Raw genomic sequence first — 17,103 nt, 5'->3', positions numbered from 1 at the left:
ACCCAGTGCTTATTACATGTATATCCCGCTCTAAACAGAACACTGACTTGATGTTTCTGAAAATTGTGAACTCTACTCTCTCTCTCTCTCTCTCTCTCTCTCTGTCTCTCTCTGTCTCTCTCTCTCCCCACTTTCTGGAATATCCCAACTCCCCATGCAAACAATCTGTTTGGCCAGTGTGTGAAGATTCTTGTGTGGAGTGGCAGACAGCTGACTGTGTTTCACAAGGATCTGTGGACCAGGGACAGTGAATATTATAATTTTGCCCCCATCCCTGACCCCAGGGGCAGTAGTAGCAGTGGCTGTGGCCCAGTGATTTAGGACACCATCCTAGGTCAAAATCCACCAGCCGAGTGGCAATATGAGTCAGCAGAAGCCCCAGCACGCCGGCAGAACACCTCAGATACACAGGTGGCACACTCCTCTTCAGGCCAAAGCAGACACTACTTTAAATGTGTGTCTAGCAGCTGTGCCTTCTTTTCATTTGTAATGTAGTGTAGGCACAGGGCCCCCAGTCCAGATCTTAACCACCACCCCATCTGCCATGCTGGGGTTCTGATCCATATCAGAAGCCCTGTGCCTACTTTAGAGTAAAATGAAGAAGAAAAATGATGTCGCTGCTAGACACACGTTTGAAGTAACGTCTGTTTTGGCCTTCTCAGATGCCCCAACATGATGTCCAGCCCGACATTTGCTTTGGGCACGCACCAGTATTGTAAACGTAGTAATGAACAGGGTACTCGGAGTGCGCACTTCATAATAACGTTTGGCCCCAGTGGAGGCTGGTGGCTCCGATGTCGGCGGGGCAGTGAATCTGCTCCAGGTTTCAGTCAGAACTCTAAGGGAGCTATCCTTCAGTGATCAATTGTCCTCTTGTGCTGCTTCCATTTATTTAATGGGGTTTTGCAAGAACACCCTGCTTGAGGGTACCTCTTGAATGTTGACATTGCATCCCTCAAACATCTGGCTAAACTTCCTGGTCATTTCAGTTGTACTGCCTGTTCATTCTGGGAGATGTCATCTACTGCTTGCATCAGGAAAACACCTTCCTACTTATGGTTTCTGCACCCTATCTCTCCTGTATATTTTTAGATGCCACAACCAGAAGTATCTATAGTATGGAGAATATGCTTGCAATGATGAGAGTCAGTGTGGTGCAGTAGTTACAGTGCTGGGCTAGGATGGGAGAGACCTGGAATCAAGACTCCACACAGCTGTGAAGCTCACTGGATGACTGTGGGCCAGTCACTCTCTCTCAGCCAAACCTACCTTACAGGGTTGTTGGGGGAGAACAAGTTATGCCAACTTGAGTTTCTCTTGGGAGGATAAAAAAGGGGGAGAGAGAACAAGTTGTGCCAACTTGAGCTTCTTGGACAAAAGGTGGGATATAATAACAACAACAACAACAACAGTAGTAGTAGTAGTTATGTATTCTAGGGGGGCGGTACTGTGGGTTAGTTATTGTTTTCAACCCTGGCAGTTCCTGTAGAGTTGGGAGTAGCAACAGTGGGTGGAGCTTCTGCTAAGTTCTGCGTGTGATAAATAAAAGACTGTTGTGTTTGAGGCCTGCTAAATCTTACAGTCATTCCCTCTACCTATACAACAATAATAATGCCACCTATGCGGGGCATCATTCTGTCTTTTGTTGTTGTTGTTTTTAACATTTCCTACTTGTTTTCCAATAAGTAGCAATATTACATTACATGCCTCGGTTAAGGCAGGGGTGCAGAACCTCTTCAGCCTAAGGGCTGACTGCATTTCGGAGAGTTTTGGGGGGCTGCATTCCAGTATTGGGTGGGCAAAAGGGGCAAGGCAAAGGTAAAGGGGTGGAGCCAAAAATACCACCATAGTTTAGCTTAAACCTATGACTGCCAGCAACTAAGCCTCAGGAGAGGCACCTCAGCCTTTTAGAATGGGGGAAAACTGCACAAAAGCCAGGAAACCACCAAAGGACTGGTGGCAGGGTGTGTGTGTGTGTGTGTGTGTGTGGCCACTTGGCGAAACCCAGAGAGCCAGATTGGGACCCCAGGCTTGAGGTTTTGCACTTCTGAATTAAGGCAACATTTCTCAGGAGGCAGACTGGAGGTTCTAGAATGCAGTGTTTTAAAGTTTTATTTCTATCTTTATTTATTTTAAAAGATTTTGATACCACCCTTCAGTGCAGGTTTCAAGGTGGTTTATAAAACAAGAATAAAATACAGAAATAAAACATGGCAACAACATGTTAAAAAGTAAAACACATTATAAAGCCTAGGAAAATAAATGTATTTTTGCCTGATGCCAAGAAGTGTTAGAGCTTGGTGGGCCTCTCTTAGGAGAGATTTCTACAGACAGGCCACTACCATTGAAAAAGCTCTATGTCTTGTCACTGTGCGCCTTACTTCATATGGTGGGGACACCTGCAGGAGATCGTCCAAAGATGTCCTCCATCCACGCATGGATAGGCTGGCGTGGGAGCAGGTCTTCCATCATGTTCCTGGGTTCTAAGCCATATAGGGTTTTAAAGGTAACCACCAGCATTTCGAATTGTGCTCAGAAAGGGTCCAGAACCCAATTAAGTCCTTTCATTACCAAACTAGCTGGCACCAGTCAACAGCCAGGCAGCTGTATTTCCAACTAATCCTGAAGTTTGTAAAATTAGGAACTCAAAAAGGCAATAGTGCCACCTGCTGAGAATGAATTAAATTAATAGACTTAACATACTTTAATTTACTTATCAGCAATTTTAAGAATCTTGAACACTGCTTAAGGAAGGTGATTGTTCATAATATTTATTATTGATTAAACACAATTTATTTATTTATTTGTTGTTGTTCATTTGTTCAGTCGTGTCCGATTCTTCGTGACCCCGTGGACCACAGCATGCCAGGCCTTCCTGTCCTCCGCTGTCTCCCAGAGTGTGCTCAAGTCCATATTCATTGCATCGGTGATGCTATCTAGCCATCTCATCCTCTGCCATCCCCTTCTCCTTTTGCCTTCAATCTTTCCCAGCATTAGGGTCTTTTCCAGGGAGTTTTCTCTTCGCATTAGGTGGCCAAAATATCTGAGCTTCAGCTTCAGTATCTGCCCTTCCAATGAGCAGTCAGGGTTGATTTCCTTTAGGATGGACTGATTGGACCTCCTTGCAGTCCAGGGGACTCGTAAGAGTCTTCTCCAGCACCACAGTTCGAAAGCATCCCTTCTTCGGCGCTCAGCCTTCCTTATAGTCCAGCTCTCACAGCCATACGTTGCTACTGGGAAAACCATAGCTTTGATTAGATGGACCTTTGTCGGCAAGGTGATGTCTCTGCTTCTTACTATGCTGTCTAGGTTTGCCATAACTTTCCTCCCAAGGAGCAAGCGTCTTTTAATTTCATGGCTACAGTCACCGTCTGCAGTGATCTTGGAGCCCAAGAAAATAAAATCTGTCACTGCTTCCATTTCTTCCCCTTCTATATGCCAGGAAGTGATGGGGCTAGATGGCATGATCTTCGTTTTTTTAATGTTGAGTTTCAAACCGGCTTTTGCACTCTCCACTTTCACCCTCAACAAGAGGCTCTTTAGATCCTCTTCACTTTCTGCCATTATGGTGGTATCGTCTGTGTATTTATTTATTTATTTATTTATCTTTCCACAAAAAATAGTGCTCACAGTGGCTAACAATAATAAAATAAAGATAAAAGATAACACTATCAAAAATAACCACATCAATAAAAACACATTATTTAAAAACACATTATGTATTTACTTACAATATTTGGATACCGCTTCACATCCAAAGATCTCAGAGTGGTTAACAACAGACAGGATAAAAGAATAAAATAACTTTAAAAATTAATACATTAAAAAATAAATAACAGCACTCACCAGTTAATGCCTAGTTCAGCAAACAAGACATCTTAACAACCAAAAGCCTGTCTGAATAAAAATCTGTTTGCCTGCTGGCAGAAAGACAATAAACATGGAGCTAGCCTTGCCTTCTTTGGCAGAGAGTTCCAGAGCCTGGGAGCAGCCACTGAGAAGGCTCTGGCCCTCCCTAACATTCCTGCCAAATGTGGATCTGATGGTAGCAGGACAGAGAGAAAGGCCTCTCATGAGGCTCTTAACACCTGGGCAGACTCATAAGGAGGAATGGAGTGTTTCAAATAGCCTCGTCCTGAGCTGTGTAGGGCTTTGTAAGTCATAGCCAGAACTTTGAATTGTGCCTGGAAACAGATCAGTAGCCAGTGAAGCTTGTGTAACGAGGGAGTCACATAACTTGCCCCATTGAATAGTCTGGCTGCAGCATTCCAGCTGAAGTTTCGGAACATTTTTCAAAGGCAGCCCCATGTAGGACATGTTACGGTAGTCCAAACAGGATGTAACTAAGGCACACGTCACCTTGGCCAGATCTGACATTTCGAGGAATTGGTGCAGTTGGTACACTAGCCTCAGCTGTACAAGCACACTCCTGGCCACTACTGAGAGCTGAACATCCTGGTTCAGGGCTGAATCTAGGAGTACAAGGAGTACAACCCCTTCCAAGACAGGTTGAGTCCCTTTTCCCTGATCTGCCCTCTGACTGACCAGGAACACTCCTTGTCTTGCCTGGATTCAGTTTGCTCACCCTCAGCCAGTCCATTACCGACATCAGACACCAATTTTGCTATAAAATTCAATTATCGAAATACCTGCCAGTTTAAGACCAGAGTTAAGGCTATCTCATATGTGCTCGAGCTCTACAAATCCAGGAAATTGGAAGCTAAGGCTGATGCCTCAACAGATGTGATCAGTAATGATGTTGTGCAGTGTCACAAATTATGCTTGCTTACAACTTACCCTCCGTGCACCCCTACTTGGTCCATACACCCATACCAATGCTTCCTAAGGCAATACAGGACCAGGATAAGGTGGGACAGCTTTACTGGTCCCAGGCACTTCATCTTCCCCATCTAAAATTAAAGATGTATTTTAATTGGTATGTTTTATGTTGCAATTATATTTTATCTATATTTTTATTGTTATCTGTCTTGAGCACTATTTTTAGTGAAAAGGTGGGATATAAATTTAATTAATTAAGAAATAGGCATCGACCCCTGCTATCCACCCCACCCATAGATCTTGGGGTTTGTATTACCCAATTTCTAGATTGAGGGGTAGTGACAGTAAACAATACGAAAGTTGGGAGGAAGTTTTACAGATTGGCTGACCCACAGGACATTTGGCATGTTCCTCACAGTTATGTCATTTCCAGGACTGAAAATCCTGTTTAATTTTATTCACTATATGTATATAATTTAGTTCTGCTAATTTATCAGTATTAGAAGAAATCGTAATATCAATCTATCTCTCCATTGTATCAGATTACTGATTTACCATACAGTTGTTAAACCCACATCTTCTGTTCTTTTTCTAGATGAAATTTACTAAACTCTGGATTGTATCTAATCCTGAGCATTCACCAGCAAAATGCACCCCACTGGTAGAAGGATTTCCCCCTCCCCCTTGCAGCCCCCCAGGCCTTCCAGATCTGCTCCAGGTTGTCTGTTTCTGGGGTCTCCTGCATAGTGCCATGAATACCAATGTCCCCCCCAGAGACTTCTCGTGGTGCCTGCCTGTTCCCCTGCTCCTCCTGATTTTTCTATTATTTTTAAAGACTTTCTTTTAAGGGGAACGTGGCATCCTGCAAAACAAAGGGCTGTCCTCCAGCACCTTCTTTATTTGCATTCAGAAGAGTGGTTTTGTGTTCAGCAACTCAGAACTCACCTCTGCCTCATACTTGGGCAAGTTACTTTTCTTTTAGTCTCACCAGTTTACCTTCTGGGAAATTAGTGTTTTGTGACTGGCCACTGTAACATCCATTTTATGAATGGCAAGCCCCCCCCCCCCGACCCCATGGCAGCCATCTTTTGAGAGTGCCCACAATGCTTTCTCAACATTCCAAATGTGCCCACTGACCCAAAAGTGTTGGGGATCCCTGGTCTATATTATCCGTAACTGTATTTTGTAATCTAGCCGTGCAGATTATTCTTATATCCTGAAATGTGGCCATATTCCCTAAGAAGTTCTAAGATCTTCCCAAATTATTTTTCTGGGTCTTCCCAAATTAAAATGGTGTCATCCGCTTATAAATGGGGGTAGGCAACCTCCTGGGGTTGGGGGTCTGCACTGACCCCCATGGAACCCTTCAAGGAGCAGCACACACATGAGTGAAGCCCTGCTCAAGTGGGGAAGGCTGCACAAGTGGGTGGGTCACATACACACTCATCCCCCCCCCCCACGCACACACATGATAGTCGCTGGTGGAGAGAAGCTTTAACTCCCCTCACCCCAGCAATCAGGACTGCTGTTTCCCTGCTGATAATGTTTTCTTTATTAGAGCTGATACAGAGATTCCCAGTAGCAGAGAAACAGTAATCCTGATAAGGATTGCTGGGGGAAAGATGTGAAAGCCTCTCCCCCCCCCCCCCAGTGTGACAGGGTGGAAACTGAGCCCATAGAGCCCCAGAGCAGTTCTGATTCTGAGGAGGAACAGCAATCTGTGGGAGAGGAGCCAGCTCATCCCTCACAGGCACAGCAGCTGGCAGAGATTCCTCCTGCCGGCATTCCTGAGATAGATAGTGACCCCGGCAGTGAGAGAGTGCGGGAGGGGGGCTTGCTAGATGCTCAACGCAGACGCAGGGAGTGACGAGCGATGGAAGGCGCGGAAAGGAGGCATAGCACCCGTTTGGCGCGCAAGCAACGGCCGCGTCCCGTGGACCCAAGGGAAAGAGGGAGGATCTCTCCCTAGCCCATAAGTTTTGGGTCTTCAAGTGACTCTCTTTCAAACGGGGATCAACTGCCTATTCGAAGCTTAGGCCACTCCGCTGTTCCTTGCTTTAGTCGCTGGTGATTAGCATCTGAAAGAGTCATTAAGTTGTAAGAGGATTAAAGCTTTGAAAAGAATCCTTTCGTCTGTGTCTTGAGTTGGCTATTGGAGTCTACTGAAAGAGGCCGCCAGGGAGCTCCTGACACAGTGATCCTGTTGGGAAACAAGGTGTATGGGGTGGCTCTCCCCACAGGCCCTGAAGCAGGCTCCCCAAAAGCCCACTTATGCAGCCTGCCAGAGGTGCCCTCCCCCCCATCCCTGCATGCCCTGTTTCCTTGCAGAATAGCTGATTCTGTTGGGAAGCAGGGCATCGGAGGGAAGCCATCCCTGTGCACCAATTCCCTGCAGAATTGAGCTCCAAACAGTCTGTCAAACGGGTTTGGCAGGCTGCTAGAAGCTGATTTTGCTGGAAGGGGGTGTGCAAGGGGTAATGAAAAGTGCTTGTATTTGGTTGTGTTGCATGGGGGGGACTCATTTTGAGTGTTACACTGATTAGTATAAAAGGACTTACCTGATACTGTAAGAGGGGAATGGAAGTTTGTATTGTGACTCACTCAGTAAAAGCTATCTTTGTAATCTTATATTTGGAGTGTTCTGTTTATGCCTAAGAACACCAAACATTACACAAGGATGACTCTCCTTGCTGTCTTCACACCTGACATTTTATACCACTACAAACTGGTACTTTTGATTCCAGATCCTTTCTGGGATTTACGCTGGCCCTGTATACAGGCATCTCTCATAGTGAGTCCCTCCACTCTATACCTTTTCATGGCTGGGCCAAGCTGCACGGAACAATCAGGATCGAAGGGGGCTGCCAGCTCCATGCCCCCTCCCCTCCCCTGATCATTGGTTCCTGTAATATGATTGATGGCTCCACCCATCCCTTCACCCCTCCACAGCAGGAGGGAAGTCGGAAGCACTTCTGGTGGCCTGTATAGGGGTCCCCTCCTTCCTCTGAGGGAGAGAGAGTCTTTTCGGTGGCTTACCCCGAGGGTGCTAGTGCTGTTAGTCTTTCTCTGCTAAATATGTCAGTGTGTGATGGAACTAAATGCAGTGTATTGCTTGCACTACTGAGTTTGAAGGGTATGCTGATTTCCGGGTTCCCAACAACAGAAATAAGAAAGCCACAAACAGATTTGTATACAGTCAGCGCACCAAGCCATCCCTAGCAGCCCCCCCCCCAGCATCCCCCCCCCCAGTGACCACTTCACAGGGGACACCTTCATTAGACCCGGCTTGCTTCCCCCCCGCCCCCGTGCTGTTGTTGTTCTTCCCCCTTATTCTGGCTTCCCAACAACCCTGCAAGGTAGGCTAGCAGAAGAGATAGTGGCTGGCTAGCTGGGAGGGAGTACTATGGAAAACCACCTCAGCATTACTGCCTTATCTAAAACAACTCCACACCCAAAAAGGAAACTATTAAAAATGACCATTCCAAGCCCTGCATGATAAATTTATTCAGGGAAGGAGAAAAGGCAGTTTTAATACCCATTGAAATTCTGTCAAGCCTTTCTCCTGCATGGCTGAGAAGGGAGACTCCCCCATCCAGCCTCGGGGGCGGGGAAAGCCCATCCAGCTGGAGAGCAAAAGGGAGAAGAAGCAGTCAGTGACGTCAATGGGAGGGGGAAGTTCAAAGTAAATGCATTGAAGGGGATGGGAGACCTTAAGACTGCAACTCTAAGTAGACTGACAATGCCCTCCTATGCATGCCTACTCAGAAGCACGCCACACAGATTTCAATGGCACTTACTCCCAGGAAAGGAAAGCCTTACAGCCAATGAGTTTACTCAGAAGTAAGTATTGCTGTGTTCAAGGGGATCTCGGAGCCCGCAGTGGAATGGGAGAGAGGCAGAAAGGGTCACTGGAAGCGCGGTCAATGACCTGCCCCTCCTTCCCACCAAGTTGTCCTGACAATGTAATTCAACACTGCCCAGCAACACCCCCTAGCACACGCCCACACAAAGTGGGACAAAGCGCTAAAGGGGAAATACACAGGGGGGAAATGACGATTTTAATTGCAAGGACAGAAAATGCCAGTTTTTCCCTGTTCTCAGATAACACAGGAAAAGGGAAGGAAAGTTGTGAGATAGCAACAGGAGAGCAGCAGCGGCATTTAAAGCTCCTGTGAAAACCAGTGATTAAAGAACAATCCTGCTAAAAAACTCAGGTGTGAAGGGAGCCCTTGTGTGCCCTTTGTGGAGGTGGCGATGATGGCAGCAGTAGCAATGGCAGGATGGTTGGGGGACAGGGCTGCACAGGTGGCCTCTGAGGGCCACAGATTCCCCACCCCTGCTCTATTCTGAACTTGTCCCGTTGTTAATCCAGGGATTTCCTGTTTAGATCAAGTAGCGTCTGCTCTTAGTTCTATTGAAAGAGCGCATAGCAGTGGTAACAGATTGAGTTCCCTGTTTACCAGGGAGCCGCCGTTGTGAGCGTGCGCAGGTCCTGTGGCGGGAAAGGGAAGGAGCCAGTAGGAGCCTGTGCAGCAGCAACAGCGCCTCTCTGCAGCCCGACAGCACGGAGCCAATTGAAAGGCTGATTGGCTCGGCTGGGGTGTGGCTGCGAGGAGATGAGCTAAATGGGAACAGTGGCAGCCAGTTCCCTCTCTGGTCCGCCTGGCTCATAAAAGAGCAGGGCCTCGTGTGTTGGGTGGCACCATTGCCGCCTTCAGAGGAGACCAGGCAGAGAAGGAAGCAGCAGCAGAGGCAAAGACTGTAGCAGGGAAGCCCAGCTAGCAGCGGCAGAAGGCCAGCAAGCAGCAGATCCCCAACAAAGGCAGAAGCTGGGAAGGTGCGGAGGCAACGGCAACAACAGCAGATGGCTCAATAAAGCTCTGAGAACTGCCCTGACTCTCGTGCTGTTGTTTGCTCCTTCTGGTGGCCTAGGGAGGTTGGCAGTGTGGTAGCATGGCTGTGGGATCTGGGATGGGGGGGAGGGAAGGAGCATGTTCCCTCCCCCCACAGGGAGTTTGGCACTGCAAGGGGGAGCATGTTGATAGTGGCCTGAGTGGGGAAAGGCAGCTTCCACCCACCCACACACTGGTGGAGGAAGCGACCGGCAGCAGTTTGACTGGGCAGGGTGAGGGGTAGCATTTTCCCCCACCCCTGGGGGATGGTGATCATGAGGGAATGGTGGCAACATGAGACAGAAAGGCTTGAGGGCAAGGCAGAAGTCACTCAACAAGCCCATAATGCTCAGAAAAGAGAGAGGGCTAATACGGGGTGTTTCCCTCCATGGTCAGGAGGGCGCTTGGCTCAGGGTAAGAGGACAGGCCTTGTGGGTAAGACCCAGGCCCCATTCTCAAAGGCAAGGAGGAGGAATATTCCTTTAGAGGGGGTGAACAGAACTGGATGCAGTATTCCTAGTGTCATTGCCCCATAAGGCTGAATAAATAGGCATGGTATGCCCCATTGAAAGCAACATGACTTAAGTTAGTTGTAACTCATTTGTTCTATGAATTTCATGGCTGCCTTTGGTCTGTGTGAGGCTCAGGGATGGGAGGACAGACCTTGTGAGTAAGACCCAGCCCCATCCTCAAAGGGCCCAGTCTCTACAACCAGCCCCTACCCCCCTCCAACATGATTTCAGGAGGGGCACAATCAAGTAGGGGCTATGGTGTGTGTGTGTGTGTGTGTATGTATATATATATATATGCATGCATGCATGCATGCATGCACACATATACAGGCATAACAGACAAGGTAACCAAATTTGATAAAGAAATACATTAATTAATTAGGGGGGGGAAGGCAAAGGAGGAAAGAAGGAAAGCATAGGGGGATATGGCCTGACTGAGTCATTTATGGCTCAAACCAAGCTTCACCCAGAAGGTACCCTGGAAGCAAAACAATATGCAAATAATGGTGATGATGATGATGATGATGATACTAATAATGAAACAGGGAATTAATAATAATGAATGAATAAAATGAACATGAGTAGGTATAATAGCATCACATGCCGGGGAACAGTACATGAGGGCAGTACCTGTCTGCATACAGCAGAACCCAGGTCCATCTCCAGTCTCCCCTCCTCACAAAAAATGAGGCATGAAGCTGGGTCAGGGGGACAGGAACCGCCCAAGGGACAAACAGCAAAGGCAAGGGCATAGGTCGCTCATGTTGTTTTCTCTCTTAGTATTTATTCAACGGAATGCCGCCGAAGAAAGCAAGTTCAGGGGGGCCTAGAGTGGCACCGTATTTGCCACCTTGTACCAGGGCATAAGCAGCAGAAGGCCCAGCTCCAAGCCACCAGTGGCAGTGAGCCCAAAGAGGGGCAGGGTGAGCAGGGGTTGTAATAATGTGGAGGGACAGGACAAGAGTGCACTGATGGAAGGCCTAACGCAGGCCCTGAATTGTTCCAATGAGCACATGGACCAGATGGCAACATCCATTCCAAGGGTTCCTACCAATCAGCCCACAAGGACAACGCAGCCTTCTGCACCACGCAGCGCAACAGCACAGCCTCATGTGAATAGGCGGGGGGGGGGGGACTCCAGGGAACAGCAGGAGATTCAAGCGAGGAGGAGGAACCCACCACCTCCAGGGTGGGCAGGGCCAAGGCCAGGAAAACCTGGAAGAGTCAAAAAGACAAGAGAGCGCCCAAGAAGCACAGAGGGGAGACAGATAGTGAGGGAATATCAGGTGAGTCCTCACTGGAGGAGGGATTCCCAATACCAGCCAGGGATTACTGGGCAGTGGGAGCTCATACCCCTGGCCTCCCTGGGTGGGAATTGCGCTGCACAGCAAAGAAAGCAAGGGAAAAGGGAAAGCCTGGGGAGGTGTGGGCAACAGGAGAGAGCATCTCAGATGAAGAGCCCATCATCCCTACATACAGGGACAATGAAGATCCCCCCAGCATTCACCTCTTCCGAAAGGTGAGGGACCACATCTTGGATGGGGATTATGTAGATATGTTCTCCCTGTTAAAACCAGAAATGGAGGAAGGGAAAGGTGAGACAGAAGGGAAGAAGGGCAGCAAGAGGGGGAGGAGAGATGAGGTGGAGAGGTCGTTCTTTAACTGGCTTGCAGGCTACAGTGTGTACATGGGGGTAGTAGCATCTGCCTATCCAGAGCGGGCATGGCACTTACTTAATCATTACTGCACAGTGCTGAGGGCTCAAGCATTAGCAGGTGACAGTGCAGCCACTGAATATGACCAGGCCTTCTGCAGAAAAGCATCCCACAACCCCAAGCCCCGGTGGGACCTCCTAAATGATAAATTATAGCTACTGATAGTGGGACCACACATAAGGGATAAGCCAGAGTCATTTTGTCAAGTCAGGCCCCAGTCAAAACGAGATGCCCTTCATAAGGTGAGCTGGGAGTTCAATCAAGGTAAGTGTCAAAGAGCATGGTGCAAATTCCATAATGACAGTGAAATCTGCTTGGGCTCCCACCCTTGGGCCTCTTGCCTACGGCTCTGATGGGGCCAGGGCTCCTTTCAGGGTACCAGAGGATCAAGGGGTAGCTATGGGAAAAGGGATGGTGCCCGGCTACCTGCACCCACCCCCAATTAGGCCACAGCCCCGAAGAAACAGTGAGCCAGGGACAGAGGCAGGGGCGTTGGGGATGGCAGACACACCGATTATTCTAGATGCCCTTCACCCCCTCCTAGACTGCTGTCCAGACAGGGAGGCAGCATATTATCTATGGGAGGGCTTCACACAGTGTTTTCGCATCCCATTTGCAGGGGAACATATAGCCACAGATGCACCAAATCTTAAGACTTCTAGGGACACGCCAGAAGTGGTGGCAACCGATAGAGAAGGAGAGCAAGGCTGGCAGGGTGGCCACCCCCTTCTCTGCACCCCCAATACCACTAAGAGTTGTGCCCAAGAAGTCCCAGGGAGAGTTTAGATTTATCCATCAGCTATCATGCGCAAAAGGGGCCTCAGTCAATGATGCCATACCACTGGAGCTCTGCGCGGTTTTGGTATGCCTCATTTGACCAGGTGGTAAGCATAGTGAAATCTTGTGGTCAGGGAGCCTTGATGTGACATACAGTGTGACATACAGTCAGCCTCCAGACTGCTACCAGTGCGCCCACAGGACTTCAACCTGCTAGGTTTCAAGTTTGATGGCCACTGGTATGTAGATAAGGCCATGCCAGTGGGATACTCAATACCCTGTGCAGCATTTGAAACATTTAGTACCTTCTTGGAATGGGCAGTTAAAGTCAGGGTAGGTCACCCTCAGGTCACACACTGTCTGGATGATTTCCTCTTCGCCAGGGCTGCAAACGGTTTTTTGGCAAGCCTTTCAGAGCCTGGCCCACGAGTTAGGGGTCCCACTGGCACAGGATAAAACTGAAGGACTGGCCACAAGACTGGTCTACTTAGGCATATAGCTGGATGCAGTAACAGGCTCTTCCTGCCTGCCACCCCACAAGCTAGCTGCCCTGTGGCGCATGATAGAGCTACAGCTTCAGCGCCAGAAATGTGCCTTGAGGAAAATGCAGGTCCTCCTGGGCCACCTCAATTTCACGTGTAGAGTAGGTTCACCTGGCGGAGACTTCTGTGCCCATGTGGCAAGGGCAACAGCCAGAAAATGCCTAACCTGGACCCTGAGGACGTTAACAATTATAGGCCAGTGGCCAACATCCCCTTCCTGGGCAAGGTGCTTGAGCAAGTGGTTGCAGGACAGTTCCAGGCACTCTTGAATGAAATGGATTATCTAGATCCATTTCAATCAGGCTTCAGGCCTGGTTTTGGAATGGAAACTGCCTTGGTCGCCCTGTGGGATGACCTCTGCCGGGAGAGAGACAGGGGGAGTGCGACCCTGTTGATTCTCCTGGACCTCTCAGTGGCTTTCGATACCATCGATGATGGTATCCTTCTGGATAGGTTGTCTGGGTTGGGAGTTGGAGGCACTGCACTGCAGTGGTTCCGCTCCTACTTGGATGGCCAATTCCAGAAGGTGGTGCTGGGAGATTATTGCTCTGTGCCATGGCAATTGTGCCATGGGGTTCCACAGGGCTCTATTTTATCCCCCATGCTGTTTAACATCTACATGAAACCTCTGGGGGAGGTTATCCAGAGGTGTGGGCTGAGGTGCCATCAATATGTGGATGACACCCAGCTCTACCTCTCTTTCTCATCAAACCCAGGCGAGGCAGTGGCTGTTCTAAATCAGTGTCTGGGCATGGTAATGGACTGGATGAGGGCCAATAGACTGAGACTCAGTCCAGATAAGATGGATATACTGTTAGTGGGTGTTTCTTCTGCCCAGATGAGTGATATCTGACCTGTTTTGGAGGGGGTTGCATTCCCCCTAAAGGATCAGGTTTGTGGTTTGGTGGGTAGGGTTGATCCAGCACTGCCATTGGGGCACACATGGCCTAAGTGGCATGGAGCGCTTTTCATCAGCTTAGGCTGGTATACCAACTACGCCCTTATCTGGACAGAGATGGCCTAGCCACAGTTATCCATGCTCTGATAACTTGTCGTCTGGATTACTGCAATGTGTTATACGTGGGGCTGCCTTTGAAAACGGTCCGGAAACTTCAGCTGGTCCAAAATAGGGCAGCAAGATTGTTAACAGGGACTGGGCTGCGAGCTCATATTATGCCAGTACTTTTCCAGCTGCACTGGCTGCCAGTCCATTTCCAGGCCCGATTCAAAGTGCTGGTATTAACATTCAAAGCCCTTAACAGCTTGGGGCCAGGTTATCTGAAGGATCACTTCCTCCTATATGTGCCTGCCCAGTCCTTAAGATCATCCTCAGTGGCACCTCCTCCATGAGCCCCTGCCAAAGGAAGTGAGGCGGGTGGCTACTAGGAGGAGGGCTTTTTCTGCTGTGGCACCCTGGCTGTGGAATGAGCTCCCTAGTGAGGTTTGCCTGGCACCTGCATTGTTTTCCTTCCGACACCAGGTGAAGACCTTTTTCTTTTCCCAGGCATTTTAGCATTTTAGCTTTCTAGACTTTTAGCTTTGCTGTTTTAAATCTGTATTTTAAATCTCTGCATTGCTGCTAGGTTTTACTCTGGTTTTATTGTTATATTGTGGTTTTAATGTTTTTATATTTTATATTGTTTTACTGTGTGCTTTTTGGTTTTAATTTTTGTGAACTGCTCAGAGAGCTTCAGCTATTGGGCGGTATAGAAATGAAATGAAATAATGAATAAATGAATAAATAAATGCGGCTCAGAGAAACATCTTGGAGGTGCAGTAGCATTTGCCAGATATAACCATATTATGGTCAGAACTGCTGGGGAGACACATCTGGAGGTGGGCCAAAGACCTGGCAAAAGTAGATGTGGCCAGAAGGAAAATGAACAAGGCCATGTGCCATTTCATGGAAGCACAAGGTGGGCGGGTCATTAGGCACTGCAGCATCACATTTAGCCAGGAAGAGCTGTACAGGCCAGATGGTATGCACCTCTCCAACATGGGCAATCAGCACCGGTTAGATGATATCTGATATGGCATCAAAAATTGGCTACAGCTGGGATAGGTTGGCAGGCGATGTGGGGAAATGGTAAGACACATCAGCCCCTTGTGGCATGATAGGCATCAGGCTAGATCAATTTGTAGAGAAAGTGGGATTGGGCTCCCTGCTTCCCTGCGGTGGGATCCCCTTAAGGGCTCTGGGTGGGTGTGGCACCAAGACCAGACCAGCATGGTGGCTACAAATGTGCCACATCCAGGGTGGAGAGAAAGGGTTCACATTAGCGGTCTGCACCGTGGTGACCCACCCACCACCAACGCTCCTGGCAGATAGGCCAGAAAGGAAAATTGGACAGAAGTCGGGCTGCCCGATGGCGGGATACATGCCCTATGCCTCCGCCAATCCTATTCAAAACTAATAAAGTTGTGGCCAATTTAATAACCCATTTAAGTTGGTCTCTCTGGTTTGTTCCTTTCATCCACCGCATGGACACAATTAGATGCTGCGCCACACAATGGGTATCTAAGACAGGTGCAACTTTTAAGCTGAAAAGAATCAGATCTGTGTCCATTTACAAAATATAGAAACTGTAGGATTACATATATAATTTTAATCCAAATTATAAAGTCTTCTCCTAATCCAAATTTCAATGGGCTGATAAAATATTCCCATTCTACACTATTAAAAGCTTTTTCCACATTAAGAAATAGTAGTCCAAAAGTTTTCCCCCCTCTATCTTGATTTCATGTATTATATTTTGAAGTTTGAAAATATTTATAGATCATTTTCAATCTTTGATAAAGCCTGTTTTGTCTCCATAATGTTACTGCCAATCCTCCTATTTAGCCTTGTTACTAAAATGTTAGTCCATATCTTAAAATCCAGGTTAAGCAAGTCTATAGGTGTGTATGAATCAGTTCTAGAATTATCTTTGCCATGTATAGAGATTACTATTATCTTAGATTCTTCCCATGTTTTTGGTAACTTTTAAAAACATAATTTTATTTAATGTAAATAGAGGAATTGCTGATAATGTTTTTAAAACTTTTATAATAGTCACTCTGGTCATTTAAAAATCTTTATAAGCAAGCTCTTCTATAGTTTATTGGCTTTGAAAAAACATTCTATAGCACCTAAGGTTAAGTGAAGTTGATTTACTTTCTCTAATTTTTAAAAATCTTTTCTTCTGAGGGGGTCTCTGAAGAATAACATTTGTTTGCTATACCTTTTGAATGTATTATTACTCTTGTAATTGTGTTATCAAATTATGTCTATTTCTTTTTAACTGGGCCATTAAGAAGGTTGTTGAGGGTTTTTAACATTTATCTATCAAATTAACAGCCCTCTTTATGTTCTCTTTTAAAATACATCTGTATATAAATCCTGCTTAAACTGGATGTATTATTTTTGGTAAAATATTATTTAACCTTTGAGCCATAATAGTTGTCACTACTTTAATTCCTCATTCAACAAAGCCACTGGATGGTTAGCTTTTATATTTGAAGTATCAGTGTCTTCTTTTGGGATTAAAGTTATCCAAGCACTTGACCATGAACTGGGAATATCTGTCAGGGTTTCTGATCTGTCTAGCACATATGCTCAGACAATCTAACACCAGACACCCAAATCAGCAAGACTTCTTTATTGTAGGAAATCCCATGGCCAAACCTTAATGGTTACACTCTTTTGAAATCATATATTGATGGTCAGTAGCTATAGGCTGTAAGTAATTCCAGAATAGCCAAAAGCTAAACACTACCACCGTGACTGAGATCCTCACCAACACAGTTTCCCCATTGCCATCTCTAAGGCTCTAAACACAAAGGAAGGGACTCGGGATTCCTGGCATATCCAGCCCAGGCAATCCATACACAGGGTTCCAAACCCTGG

At 47.2% G+C, this 17,103-nt stretch overlaps 1 protein-coding gene and 1 pseudogene across 3 annotated transcripts in view; both read left to right on the top strand.

Annotated features, from left to right (window-relative positions):
• The window catches only part of LOC146352896 (protein CFDP2 pseudogene), a 1,048,348-nt pseudogene that overhangs the window by 725,567 nt on the left and 305,678 nt on the right, over positions 1-17,103 (top strand). The gene's annotated exons all lie outside the window — the stretch shown is intronic.
• The window catches only part of LOC146352902 (olfactory receptor 2A1/2A42-like), a 50,058-nt gene continuing 44,277 nt past the window's right edge, over positions 11,323-17,103 (top strand). Inside the window, exon 1 of one of the 2 annotated variants that reach the window (XM_084835126.1) lies at positions 11,323-11,469. The gene's annotated coding sequence lies outside the window, so the exon portion shown is untranslated. Of the gene's footprint in view, positions 11,703-17,103 lie in introns of both variants that reach the window. The other variant, XM_084835127.1, reaches the window with a different exon arrangement.

This window comes from Heloderma suspectum, chromosome 2 (genome assembly GCF_057233095.1).
Source record: "Heloderma suspectum isolate Gila_16-S chromosome 2, 16-S_ref, whole genome shotgun sequence".
Lineage (NCBI taxonomy): Eukaryota > Metazoa > Chordata > Lepidosauria > Squamata > Helodermatidae > Heloderma > Heloderma suspectum.
This window is presented reverse-complemented; position numbering and strand designations above follow the sequence as displayed.